At 37.6% G+C, this 15,296-nt stretch overlaps 1 protein-coding gene across 1 annotated transcript in view; it reads left to right on the forward strand.

Annotated features, from left to right (window-relative positions):
• The window catches only part of CA10 (carbonic anhydrase 10), a 432,852-nt gene that overhangs the window by 119,419 nt on the left and 298,137 nt on the right, over window positions 1–15,296 (forward strand). The window lies entirely within an intron of this gene.

The following is a 15,296-nucleotide window of genomic DNA, read 5'->3' on the forward strand; positions in this document are numbered from 1 at the left end:
CTTGTGTTTTTTTTTTTTTTTACTTATTTCTATTTTTATTGAAGTATCATCATTTTACAGCCTTGCCAATGTTTTGCCAGTATAGGAAGTCCCCCCTTAGGTGTAGTCACCGTAGCTCTCTTGTCACTGAAACACCTGTAGAATTCATCACAGTCCATTTTGCTGCCTCCACCCCCTGCCACTTTTTTTCTCTCCCCCTTCCCTTTCTCTTTGCAGATCTATGTCTATGTTGGTTTTAAAGTTTATCTTTATTTGACCCTTTGTTGGTTTTACTATAATCTTTGTGGCCTTTTTATCCACATTTTCTCTACCTTTGTAAATATATTTGTATTTTTTCAAGATTATTCATGTGCTGAATTTTAAATAATACAAAATTTATAATGAACAAAGAAATTCTTGAGCACGCCCATTCTAGACTCTCTCCAAAGTAGAAGTGGGATTACAATGGTAGGAGATTACATGGCGTATCAGAAAGCAGTCTCACCCATAAAACTGCCCCTAGAGGTATTCAGGTATTCATCCTCTAATAACTTACAGCAAGGCAGGACAGCAGTGAGGTTACACTGACCAAGAGTACCTCTGGTCTCTCAGTCATCTAATTCACTTCCCTAAAAGCCCACCAAATACTGCCTTCTTCTGCCTCTTTCATTCACTCCTTTTTTTTCTTTTTTTTTCCTTTTATATATTTTTTACATTTTTCATTTTTGCACAGTGTATGCCCTTGTAATCAGGGAAAGGCAGTACATGTCAAGTATGGTACAAGTATCTCACTTAGATTAGATTGGGTTAGATCAGATACGTCCTTAGAACAACATTAGGAGACAGGTACTATGGGTGGCCACAGTTGAGAAGCTGAAGCTCAGAGCACCATCCCTACCTCACCCTCAACTCCTTGCCCAGTTAATGTCCAGATTTTAGTTCCCATTCACCATTTGCCTGCATATAATGTAAAGCAAAATAGTTTAATTTCTCTTAATCTCTAAATATCTGTTTCGTAATCTGTAAGCGAAGGATATGATGGCCCTTAAAGGTCTGGTGAAGATTAAATAGTTACTATGTGTAGGTAATAGCTGGCATATCACATAAGATCTGTCTGTATCAGCCTTTTCATTAATGTTTCAGTGGCTCTGGTATTGGTTTTTGTTCTATCACTTGTTATTGGGACTTGTAAGCACATGCTGGTCATATGACCTCCACTATCATTTACAGTCATGTGCCACATGATGATGTTTGAGCCAATGTTGTATACGAATGTAACAGCAGTCCCCCAATCCTTACTGCTCAGTAATGTCATTAACATCATAAAGTCTTAGTGTTTTATGCCAATGGCAGCCTCACATCTTGTGTTTACTGTGTCTCCTGCAGCATCATTTCCCCTTGTGCTTGATTTAATCTCACGCTGTTTGTTCATCATGGCCACTAAGCATACAAATCCACTGCTAATGCTGCATTTACACAATGACAAAATTGCCTAACAACACATTTCCCAGAACGTATCCTCATCATTAAGTAACACAGACTATATATGCTTTGTTCTTATTTCCTCTTAAATAAAGTGAGTGATAATAGCATTTGAAGATTATCCTGAGTATCCACTGGAGGGAGCTAGCAAAAGTGAAGTAATCATATAAATTTAAGAAATAAAAATTACCATTTATTCACTATACATGCCTAACTTCATCCTGAGGCCGCCACAACTATTTTTATCCATGTGTTTCTCACAGCAATTCTATAAGGCAGGCATTTTGACAAGTGTGGACACTAGCTGTGGGAGCACTTGACAGAAGTGAGGTGTTTGATGCATGTGGATTTATTGCTTTCACTAAACCTACACAAAATGAGGATATTCAACAACCACAAATCTTGCTCTCAACCTCCAGCTCATACACATCTTTACACAGGAGACTCAGGGCCTATGAAATCCCTTGAAATGATGATCACATCATGAAGTCCAAGACTCAATCCCTAATAATGACTTATCTTCACAACAACCTTTTAATTTAGGAGTGTCTATATGTAAATCATCTATTTTGTGATTGTGAACAAAAAAAAAAAATATCTTAGCACAATTCAGGGTCATCCTTCACTTTCACCACAGAGCCATAAAGACTATTTACTGATTAAGAACGCATGATATGAGAGAAGACATGACTTCCTACGATTGCTCCCTGTACTGGTCAGACTTTGATCAGAGAGCTAGAGCTAATAAGAGCTATAGACAATAAGGGATCACTACAGGGATTGGACACTATGTAGTTGTGGGGATGGATAAACAGTGTGAGACTACTACTTCTCTTTCTGGTGCTGGAACCTGAAGTCAACACTTAAAGCAGCAGAAGGGAAGATAAACATGAAGACTAAGAAGCAAGGTCAAATAAGATGAGCTAGAACTTAGGAGAAAGTCTGAACACAGGTTTCTCACCAAAACCAAGCCTTCAACTTTTATGATAGAATTATCTGGAGGTAAAGCTAGCATTCTTCACAGAGATTAAAAACACAAACACCGTCCATCAGAAACCAAAGGTACTGCAGTCAGACCACTGCCACATGCTAACAACACAAGTCAACAGATAAGTCAACAATGTTTCTGAGCCTTGCTTGCATAAAAAAAAACATGGCGCCATTTCACTTCTGCCTTCCATTTCCCAGGGAAAATGTCTCTGTGGACCATGCTAATTTGGAACTCTGAAGCAAAAGTAAATTGAGGCAGCAAAATACCAGCATAACAAAATTGGCGTGATACATATTCTTCATTTTCAGTAATTATGTATTGATCCAGAACTTAGCCTCTGCTTTTTTTTTGTCTTAAACCATAGGCTCTGCTGTCTTTGAAGTTCTGCCTCTATACATTGGAGGTAGTAATACCTTCATCATAGAGTGACAGCACAAGAGCATGTCTATAATGTACCTCCAAACAATGCTTGGACTTCTTACAAGTGTCATCTCCTTTCTCTTAATGTCTACTTAGGGATCAAGAGAACAAAATTGACATAAAGGTAAATCTTTTGAAGAAGAAAAACATAGATTGTATTCCTCAAGAGAAATATGATTGATTTGGAACCAACCACTATTTTATATTACTCACTCCATTGATTCCCATTACTGGTAGATAAAATGGAGTCTGTGACAATTTCACCAGACCAATTTAGAACCTGGCTTTAGCTCCATTTTATGTGAAGTGGAAGCAATGTGCTATTCCACATGGAAGAGAGGAAAGGGGAGGAGAGACTCACTTGATTACTCTCAGCTTATGGTCTACCTGACACCACTCAGTGATTACTGAGAATTATTCTGTGATCATACTAAGTTGATTAAAACCAGAGTCCTACTGCTGGAGTGAAATTAAACCACACAGTGTGATTTTAATACCAGGCTCTTTCCCTGTGGTGTGTTGCATAATAGAAACCAATTGAATATATATAACAGTCAGCTGTTTATATATATATATGTATATATATGGACAAATAAATATAAATAAATTGATGTACCATGCAGAAAGTGGGCCCAGGGCACTCCACCATGAAAGGAGGCACTGTTAGATTGAGAGAAGTGTCTTTTAGTTGATAAAAAAAAGGAAATGTGAAGGAATAGAACTACATCAGAGGAGGAAGGGATGGTTCTATGATTTTATGAGGTTGTTGTTTTGTGGGATGAGGAATTCCCCGGGACAGACATCAGAAGGAAGGAAAGTTAAATGTATCCATGACTGGCTTACTGCATGAAGAATTGAAGGAGAGCAAATACTTGTGCCCCATCCTTTTCTGGATGGTCCTTTTCAGGTCTCAAATATCTATAGCACCTGCATTCTATCCATGTCATTGAGCGTGAAATTATTTCACGTTTATTGTTCCTTCATTTTGTCTCATGGTATATCTTTTAAATCCTTGTTTCCAATGATATCGCAATCTGGGGTAAATGAAGAGAAAATGCAACAGCTACGTCCTCTGTAAATAATATAGGCTTTGACCTGAATCCACATGCAGGGTAAATAGCTGAGTCCCTCAACACCTCCTTTGTTTTTCTTCACTGGACTGGGTAACCAGGGTGACCTGCCTTTTACTTTGGCAATATTACCATTAACATGCTGCTCTCAAAGTTGCCATTTCGTGGCCATAATCCCCAGATTCTTCCCTCCCTGCTGTTCCTGTTGGAAAGGTGGTCTTGAGATTGCTATTGGAGGCAGGAATCATCCCAACATCTTCTGTGACTATCTTCTGTTTCTCTGAGTATATTTTCCCTCAGAAGTTTCAATTTTGCATGGGGTCATTAAAGCATTACCAAGTGTTTTTAGTTTCTTGCAGCATACTATGTTACATGCAAGAGGGTTTCTCCCAGGTTGAGTCAGAAGCTATTTAAATGTCCCTGCATTTTGTTAAATGTAAAATATTTCTATTTCATCAAAAATCAACATGCTTCATGGGAAAAACCTGGACAGCTTGACTTTCCTTTTAACTCAGGATGAATTTTCTGTCCTTCAGAGAGTTTGGGGAGAATTTGCTAAGCTTGATTGCAAATTTCAGAGTTCTTCTTTATCTCTTTCAGGACTTCCATGGGGTCTTCATAGGGATAAAGCTCTTGGAAGCTGCTTAACTACCTTAATATATGTACATCTTCATTAATAATTTATCTGGTGAGCAACCAGACTATAACTATGATGGGCATGTCATTTGCTGGGTTTTTTTTTTTATGATTTTATATCATCTAGCATGTTACAACACATATTGATTGAGACTCATTCTGCACCAGACTGGTTCTGAGGAGGTGCAGATAAAAAAAACAAAGGTGGTCCCTATCATTATGGAATTTACAAACTTGTGCATAAAAGACAGTGATAAATAATATACAATGACAAATTTGAGACAAGTGCTATAAAGCAAAAGAACCAGAATCTATAAGAAAGATAGCAGAGATTAACTGGGGAGAACATCTAGAAAGATTTCTTCATGAGTTAGAATGTAAGCCATAATTTGAGAGATGATATAGGAACCAGGCCTCCCCAGTGGCGCAGCGGTTGAGCGCTGGGTTGCGAAGCTGCCCGCAGCCTCTGCAGCACCAGTTCGATCCCCGGCCACCTGCGAGGGTCCCATATGGCGCGCAGACCTCTCCTGCTGTGCCCACTGCTCCCCTCAGCAGTGTACTTCGTCAGTCTGCCTACTCTGCTCTCCCCTCTGGTTCTGGTGAAGTCTCTCACCCTCCCATGCTTCTGACTGTACACAGTGCTTGTATAAATAAATAAACAAATCTTCAAAAAAAAAGAGAGATTATATAGGAACCATGCATACAACGGGATTAGAAGTCAGGAAGTTTAGGATATTATTCAGTTTATCACCTAGAAGCTTTGAAACCCCAGGATGCACCTGTTGGCTGTGAGAAAGTTATTTTGAGAAATATATTAACAGCTTTATATTCATAAAAAATAGTTGAGCACATTATAGCAGTTCTCTTGGTGACATTTATACCACATGTGATTATTTTATGTTGGGTTGGATGTTGCTCTCAGCTGTTATTTAAATGTCAAGTCTTTGCCCTCGTGGAGTGGCCTGCAGTTGTTGGGTGAGTGGCCATCTGGTAGCCCTTTGAAAGTTGGGTGTTGAAAAGGCCAAGCGAGCATGATTTTTGACCTATCAGCTAAGAATTTTTCCTAGAAAGATGGAGTCAGGGGGCCCTCCCTGGTGGCACAAGGAGTTAAGACATAACCTATGAAGCTCACCACAGCCACTGCAGCATGAGTTCAATCCCCGGGCAGGAAGGTGACCCACATGGCACAGCAGACCTCACCTGACTCGCCTGCTGCTCCCCTCAGCAGTGTATTTCAGTTGATCTGCCTGTTCTGTTCCCCGCTCTGTCTCTGGTGAGTCCTCTAACCCCCCAAAACTCTGGCCTGTACCCCAGTTGTATGTATAAATAAATCTTTAAAAAAAAAAGATGGAGTCAGGAGAAGAAAGGTATGCCAAGCAGAGAAAAGGGCATGCTCATAGAAATGGAAAATTGAAAGAACATATCAAGAGAATCAAGCAAAGTTTGGTATAGTCTGTAGAATGATGTGGATTATGAGGTCAGAGAATTATATGAGAAGCAGATCATGAGAAGTTATGTGGGCCAAATTGAGGAAATCAGACTGTGTCTTGTGGACAAGTCAGAGCCAATGGCAAAGTTTTAATCAATGCTGTTTAACATTAGGAAATAATAAATTTTTGAAGGAAGAGAGTTGTGGCAAAGAGGTAATAATGTATGTCCAGGCAAGTGGAATTGACTGACAATGAGAGGAGATGTAGGAGATCTTTCTGAAATAGAAATCACCACTTCCAAGTGTTGAGAACAGAGTGGATGATGAAACCATGAATATGGAGGAAAATCTCCTCACTCCCATTTGAATGAGTTGCTCACTCACCTGTGTTCTTAGCACATCTCTTCCTCTGCAGTGAACATCAACTTACATGTTGGTCTCTTTTGGTTGACTAAGACCTCCTCAAGGGCAAAAATGCTTTATCACTGAATACCAAGCATGGCTAGCAAGGCATAGTGGAAGAGTTCAGTAAATGGTAACTACTATCATTATGAAGCTTTCAGTTGTTGTGTTTTCATGAATGCGTGGATGACACACTTTGACAGTATAATAGTAAATTCTAAAGAGTTCAGAAAGAATGATGGCTCTTTAGGTGAATTTATTTCAAGGAGAAGAAAAGTGACAGCTCCTAAGGGAAGAAATGTAATATGTGAGGGGACACAATAGCTGACCTAGTTTGGTTCCACTGCTAACAGGCCATCATGGGAAAGGTCTGAAAGCAGGAATAAAACAGGAAATGAGTTCTGAAAACCCAGCCAATTCAGGTGGGCCATCCTTTGCCCCGGATAGACAGAGAAACTTTGCACAAAGAACACATAACTTTCTCAGATATTATAGAAAATTTGGAATTAACTTTGCTTCTCTTTTCTCCGTTTATGTCCTCTTTTTGTTAGACCCAATCCCTATCATTAGGGAATGTTCCTGAATGTAAGGATTGAATATAACTTTAATTAAAATGTTCATTTGACCTGCTGAGGTTTTTAAAAAATTGTAAATAGTTACACAATGTTTTCTCATAATGATGAAACTTCAGTTTGTTAGGCCATGATTTGTTTAAGATTTTTTTTTTAACTAATGCTAAGGAATAGAGGCAGAATTCTTAAACTGAAAATTCAGCAGTTGTATATCAAACATTTTATTTCCTGAATGTTTTTCCTATTTGCAATAAGCGAAGCACAGCATAAAAAGCAATTAATAATTTTAATTAAAGGATGACGTTTTTCTAATAATGCAAGTGCTGAGTATTGGGCTTTATTTTCTTCTGAGTTGCTTTGTTGTATTAAATATTTCATGAACTTGAAATTTGAGGGGTAAAATGCATTAAATGGTTTAGGATAACAGTGTGTTTTGTCATAATCTTGATATCTTAAAGTTTTACTCCCTTTCTTTTTTGTGACTATGACTCTTTGTTGATTTCTGAGTTGCCATAACATTCAATTCCATTCAAGCATCTTCTGTAGCTCTAAATGTTTTGCAAAACATGAGAAGATAAGTTATAGTGTCTTAGAATTCCCGAGTTGGAAGATGTAGATGGGTAATTAATAAAAAGAACTAGCCATATATTCTAAGAACTCTGCTACATAAGAAATAAAATTGTCCACTCCAACTTGAATCATCAAATCAACACACACAACCTTTGAAATAGGTAGTGAGCCTAAGGAGAAAGAATGCCTCATAAAATAATGAAGACTTCATTGGGTCAATGGTTGTAGACATCCATATTTATTGAGATCTATGAGAATAAAAAATTGGTGAGTAATGAAAGTTTAGAATAAATGAAAGTCTGGGAGATGAATGTTGGCAGTTACTCTTTAACACTGTCCTTAGAAAGGAGTCACTGGTCCAGCTTATTAGAGAACATTTCTTCTTGATAGACAGAACTGTACCATGGGAATGGATGCATTGAGGTAGGTGAGTTCAGGATCTCTTGTCATAAAATATTTAAATCATTCAATTCCCCATGCTTTGAGTCCATGCTTAAATACTCTTTCATTAAATTATTGCTTTCCCTACAGCTTTTCTATAAGGAGAAAATATCAAGAAAGGCTGACAGGAACGTTGATAATAAATTTCTTCTAAATTTGTCTATGTAGATCAGTTACTCAAGTGCTGATCTCTGTAACACTAATAAGAAGAATTTTCTGGACTTGCAAAGTGAGAAACCACACTTTGATCTATGAAAAATTCACCAAGGTAAATTCCAGCCACCCTCTCCTAAGACAGACCAATCACATTCCCCCTTCTTAGCCAGAATTTCAGCAAACCTTTAGTAGGATTTCGTGATTCAAGCTGACCAAATTGCTGAATTGGAGATGAAGAAATTAAAGCCCAGATCAGGGAAGTGATTTAACTAAGGTCGCACACAAATCTGGCTTCTTGTCAGGTAGATGTTGCTTCCATTGCACCACCATCCTTAGAGAACTGAGGAGACAATTCAACTAACATTGTCTAATTTGGTTTTTTTTTTCTTTTTTTTTTCACTTCAGATTTATATGCTTTATAAAATCATATTGATGGAGATGAAACCCCCTTTATTGCTTCTGATTCTATTACTTATAGGTGACCACAATTCCAATTGTGGTGTTTTCCATTCCTAGGTATGATTTTTATTTTTATTTTTATTTTTTTTTAATTAATAAATTTTATTTTTATATTCCCCATACAATTGCAATCCCCCCATTCTGACCCCAATCCCTCCCCTCCCGCCCCCCACCCCCAAAAAGTGTCTCTGGTTCATAGTTTTTGTTGATTTTGATTTTCACTTTCTTATAGTTATTCATTTTCCTGGTCCCTTATTTAAGTATTCTAGATTCCTGCTATGAGTGAGACCATCCAGTATTTTTCTTTTTCTTTTTGGCTTATTTCACTGAGCATGATCCCTTCCAGCGCCATCCATGTTGCTGCAAATTGCATGTGTTTATCTTTTTTGAATGCTGAGTAATATTCCATGGTATATATGTACCACATCTTCTTGATCCAGTCATCTATTTTTGGGCATTTGGGCTGTTTCCAAAGCTTAGCTATTGTAAATAGTGCTGCTGTAAACATAGGAGTGCAGGTGTTCTTTGGAATTGATGTTTCTGTGTCCTTTGGGTAAATACCTAGGAGTGGAATTGCTGGATCCTGTGGAAGCTCTATGTTTAGTAGGTCCAGAAATCTCCACACAGCTCTCCATAGTGGTTGGACCAGTTTGCACTCCCACCAACAGTGCAGAAGAGTTCCTTTTTCTCCACAACCTTGCCAACATTTGTTGTTGCTAGTTTTTTTAATATGTGCCATTCTCACTGGTGTAAGATGGTATCTCATGGTAGTTTTGATTTGCATTTCCCTGATTGCAAGTGATGTTGAACATTTTTTCATATGCCTGTTGGCCATTTGCATTTCCTCTTCAGAGAAGTTTCTTTTTAGCTCCTCTGTCCATTTTTTGACTGGATTATTTTCTTTGTTGTTGTTGAGTCTCATCAGCTCTTTGCAGATTTTTGTGATCAGTCCTTTATCATTAGTGTTGTGTGCAAAAATGTTCTCCCAGTTGGTGGGGTTTCTCTTTGTTTTTGTTATTGTCTCTTTTGCTGTGCAGAATCTCTTTAATTTGATGTAGTCCCAGCTGTTGATCTTTGCCTTCACTATCACTGCTTTGGGTGATGTGTCTGTAAAGATGTCTTTGATATAACATTGTCTAATTTGGAAGGAAAAACAAAATTCCTAGATTCCTCATTAGCCTAATCCCTACTCTAGTACCCCAGTGGATAATGGGCCTACATGCAAGGCAATTCACCCTGTGTTCAGTTTCTTCTTTTTAGTGGAGTTAGGACCTAGAAAATACTTGCTTGCCTTTCATGACTCACCCTGTTTGTTACTTTCAGTTTTAAAACCTCTCAACTTCTCCAAGTGAGATTAGTCAGTCCCTCTTCTACCCCACTCATTTCTCTATCATGTACTTACCATTTGATATTAAGCATCTACATATCTATTTATTGCACATTATGGTGTGAGCTTCTCTAAAAGAGTAACTAAAGTCTGTGTATCTCTACCTGCCAGAAACTGTTAACAGCGTCTGGCACTGAGTTACTCCACAATAAAAGAGATAGATTGAAAGAAAGATGGAAGGGAAGGAGGGCAGAAGAGAGGGAAGAAACCTGAAGATGTATTTCACAAGGAGAGACTTCTGTTTTCTTAGCAGCCGTCATTAGGATTATATCAGAAAAAGAAGTTACGGAAAATGTATGCAGAACCACACGCGCAACCCAAAGCAATACTTTGATTTCCACAGCTGACTTGGAAGACCCTGAGTTATTGTCTCTTCCTATCATCTTATTTAAAATACAATTATAAATTATTAGAATTTTCCTCCTTGTCAATGATGGATTCAAATAATAATGTCCTTAGAATGCTGGAGGCACCAGGGAGAATTTTGCTCATGCTTAGACAGATGCTTATAAATAACTATATCAGTTCTCCAAAGTGACCTCATGTCAAAGCTGAAGGGTAGTTGGTTCCAGTGGTAACCGAGATGCTTCATCAGTTGAACAGATGGAAAAGAATCAAAGTGTATGCTTGAGAAGAGGTCCTTATGACATTCAGTGTCAGAGACAACAGTGGATGTTAATCCAGCAGAGCTAATTCTATAGTGGGGAGTGAAATATTATTTAATCAGCAGTGCTTCATACATAATTCAATTAACTGCCTTCACTCATCAGTATTAACGAGAACGGGAGACTGGATTAATGTGCAAGAGCCTCATAAAGGAGCTCCCAGCCTACCTAAGTGCTGCCAAAACTTAATAAAGTCCTGCCAATCAAATTCTGGTGTCTGGACCCAATGCATCAGTGCACTGATATTACAAATTATCCCAAGCACTTCTCATTGTTTCCTAATTCTTTAATTATGCTGATCTCTGCACTAAAATGTTTAATTAGTGTATGGGGGAAAAACAAGTAAGATTGCCTGCCGCTTCCTTGACTATCGGTATTTAGCATCGAGTAAACAAAATCGAATTTTATTGCAAATAATTTTAAATGGCAAGTCCTGCTTTCTTATGTTTATAAGTTTCAATAATTGAATGGGAGGCAGCAAATCGGCTTATAACTAACTAAAAGGCTTTCATCTTGAGAGGCTCTTTAGGATGTCAGAAGATAGGGTACATATCTGTCTGGTACCTGATGTTTCAGTCTAGCTTCTGAACTTCAGGAACCTTAACTATCCCCAACTTCCTCTGGATTCAGGTGCTGGAGAAGAATACATGATACTAAAAAATAGATAATCAGGACCACTTAAAAGAACAAAGATGTTATCATTATTCTGGATTGTTCAAGGTGAATGAATGCTGGTCTGCATTTTCACAGTCAAGTTCCTATTTGAGAGAACTGATAAAGAACTACATGCAATGTGTTTTAAGACTATCCTAAAATTAGAGAACATACAGGTCATTTTCCCATTTATAGCATCCATTTAGTTTACAAGTTTTCGTATGCTGGCTATGTATCAGGGCCTGGGCTGAGGTGTAGGTAAACAGAGGGAGAATGATCTCAAAAAATTAAAACTCTGGTGGAGGAGATAGATAAATATGCAAAGAAAAATGATAATGTTAATAATGATGATAATTATGCTGATGATGAGGTGGATGATAGACCCAACTATTGAGCATTTAATTTGTTGTCAGCCACATTTTTTATTTTATTTTATTCTGATAACCTCGCAAGAGACATATTTTAACTCCATTTTTTACAGAAAGTAAAAATGAAACGTATAGACATAGCAGTATAGTGGTTGCCTCAGAGAAGGGAGGTGCCGAATAGGATGGAAAAGTTCACAACCATATCTGAAACATATGTATCTGTATCTATAAATACAGATCTATAAAGATCTGTATCTATAAATACCAGAAGTTGAATAATCTGAAAAAAGGTCAACAATCATGAAATCTGGGAAATTTACTTCTGTATACATTGAAATGTTTGGTAATATCAACACCCAATTTGGGGTAAATTAAGGAGGTCTGTGGTGGAAGTTCTCAGGTGGGATGAGAAGGTTGAGCTGGAATAGTAACCCAAACCATGAGGTTCATGGAAAATTGCCCAAAATGATTGGGGGTGCAGTCATCAACAAAAGGTGTTTATTAAACTCCTGTTTTCTCCTGGCATTGTATTAGATGCGCAAGAAGAAGGAAGAAACTGACCCAGGCCCTATCCTAGGGATATGCACAATATAGTTGTTTGTGAATAAGTAAATGAAGTGGAACAGTCCATACCAAAATTGTTTAGCATGAAATGAATCTGCAGAATAAATGCATCTTGAAGGAGGATCACACAGTGCTTGTGTTTGGTCACTGGAAGATCTAAAATTGTGGAACTGTCAAGCCTCAAAACTCCTGTGTTAAGTAGGAAAAGGTGAATGTTAATGTGATGTTATTCATTCGGGGCCTGGTTCTGCACTATATCTTTTCATATATTTATTCTTGGCAAATGCTTCTAGAAACCCTAGAAAATAAGCAAAAATGCCACATGATTATAGAAGAAACCTGGAAATCCTAGTGATTTAGTACCTATCCAAGTTTACACAGTTAAGAAAAGTAAGGTTCAGAGAGTCTGAGCAACTCGCCCAAGGGCATACAGCTTTTAAGTGATGGGAAATAAATTCACACCAGAGTCATTTCTGCACTCTTTCCTAAAAGAACAGATTCTTTTCCCTCTTTGTGGAGTCTGCTTTTGTTGGGACAGATACTGGGGTCATCTATGAAGCAAGTGGTTTTCAGACTTGGCAGCCCCTGTTTGGAAAAGCAGCTGAGTGTTGGCAGCCAGCTTGAGCATTTAACAAAAGGCACATGGTGCTTCCCTACCACTGTCCCCTTGACCTTGAGAATATTTCAGCCACTTCAGAGTGGTCTTGGGAGAGAAACAGAGTGGGTAGTGCCAAAAGAGGAATTGGACCATTACCAAAGGACACACACGTTAACTGAGAAAGTGGAAATGAAATTAGATTAAGTAAGTTACAACAAAAGGTAAGAGAATCAGAGGAGGATCATTAATGGATGCAATGAAAATTGTAACCTAGATATCAAGAAGGTGATCATTTTGATTTAGAATTACTCAACTTTTCACTTTCTCTCTTAAACTTCCTTCTTTCTTTATGGTTGTTTCATTAGTTTCCCATCATGTTGGAGCATCAGTTAGGCTTAAATAAACACACACACACACACACACACACACACAAACTTAGGAAGAAACTTCTTTGGCAACCAATGCGTTTGGACATTAACATTAATATAAAAAAATGGAGACAAAATTGGTACCTGAGAGGTGTTTTGAACACAGCCTGTCACACAGTAGTACTGTGTCTTCTAGTATCGTAAGATGGCGATCATGAGTAATAAAAATACACATATTCCTGGCATTTGGTTCTGGAAAAACAGTCCAAGTAGGAGAGTAGACAGGATCCCTCCCTCCCTTCCTTCCAAAATTTAGTGAATTTTACAGGTTCTGCAGGGCAAAAATATTTGAGGAATATTACATATATTCTTGAAGAGGTGGAGAGACAGGTAGGTAAATGGATGATTGTTGGTTAAGACACAAGAGTCTGGAGGCAGACTAGCTGGTTTCAAATACCAGCTCCCCCAAGTACTAGATGGTTGTGGCACTTAGATTAGAGTGAGTCTTGGGCAAAGTCACAGATTTAGTCTTCAAATCTGCATTGTACACACACAAATACAGATATTAGATCAACTTTGCAAATTATATGGTTTATATGCTCCATTTTCTTCCTTGCTTTCCTTTTATTGGTCAAAAACAGGAAAAATGAAAATCCCCTGTGCCACATTGTTTACTTTCTCCCCCCAAATTTCCTGTATTCTCTGTCATTTTACTGTAGGTATTTTAATGCAAAGTTACTCATGACATAAAACTTCAGGTCAGTCATGGCTCCAATTTTTATTTTACTCATTAAATTATCTTTTCAGTTTAATGCTTTTTGCCTGAAATTCTACTTGGTTTGCTTTTCATATTATGATGTTGACATTCTTTTTGTTTATATTTTGCTGGTGCATTTTTGTTCAAGTGGATACAGAATTATAGTTGGGTAGATATACCTTTTTTGGTGAAAGGGTACAAGCTTTCATTTAGTTAGATATCTGGCATCCATTAAATGTTGAGAAGTACCAGAAAAGGAATAATTTTTGGAAAACTAATCAAAAGCCAACAACTCCAGTAGTCATACTATTGTTGATCAGCTATTACAGAGACAATGCAGGTTGGGAATATTTCTTAAGGAGAACAGAAATCCTGGCACACGTCCCAAAGCAGCTAAGAAAATTCTGCCATCCTGCTATGTGGCAAAGTTCCCATCTCTCTCTAAGCCCTGTACACAAATAATGGATTGCTTCTGCTTCTGATGTAATTGATATTGTCTTCACACTACACATACACACACCCTCACATATATTATGTGCACATACAAAATCCTCAATCATGAAGTGTGAGTTACAGTCATTGACTTTCTGTTTCTATCATTGAAAAACTAGACCATCTTGATGCTGGAGCTTTGTTTGCTGAAATTTCATCTAATTATGGTATTATTTTCATGCTTGATGTACAGCCACAAGCAGTATCTTATTTTTTTTTTATTTTTGCATAACATTTTAAATCAATAAAAGATAAACAAATAAAAGGTGAAATACATAGGCAGTCATCTGGCAAAAAAACTAGTGTAGCTGGGATCCATGAAAATAAATAAGGCCTGCCATCCACTTTTTGGAGCTATTTAAGTAGAGTATATTATTGCATTCAAGAGACAGAGAAGAGGCACTCTAGGTGCAGAAAATTTATTGAGATTTCCATGGTAATTTTGATCTTGCAAAGTAGAGTGGAAGAAATCAATCAAACAAATCAGAAACCCTGATGTAACAGAGATTGTGTATATTAATCCCCAATTTGTTTTTAGGAGAGAAAGAAAAGTTATTTGTAATGGCAGAAAGCACTCTCTGTTATGAATACTGTAGACAGGAATATAACTTGAAAAGTGCTCAGGTTTCCTGATGTCCAAAAAGCAGACAGAGAACATTAAGTGATGAATAATTTGGACAGTTAGTTTCTTGTGGATAAATGACATTCTCTATTAAGGGCAACCAGATATAAAGCATGAAAGAGCTTGGAATCAGGAAAATAGAAAAAAATGTATCATTTCCTATAGCAAAATTGAAAACCAGCTCAAAGATGTGAAACCGGATTAGTCTGGAGAT

This window comes from Talpa occidentalis, unplaced genomic scaffold (genome assembly GCF_014898055.3).
Source record: "Talpa occidentalis isolate TD23 unplaced genomic scaffold, MPIMG_talOcc4v2.1 talOcc4.7, whole genome shotgun sequence".
Taxonomy (NCBI): domain Eukaryota; kingdom Metazoa; phylum Chordata; class Mammalia; order Eulipotyphla; family Talpidae; genus Talpa; species Talpa occidentalis.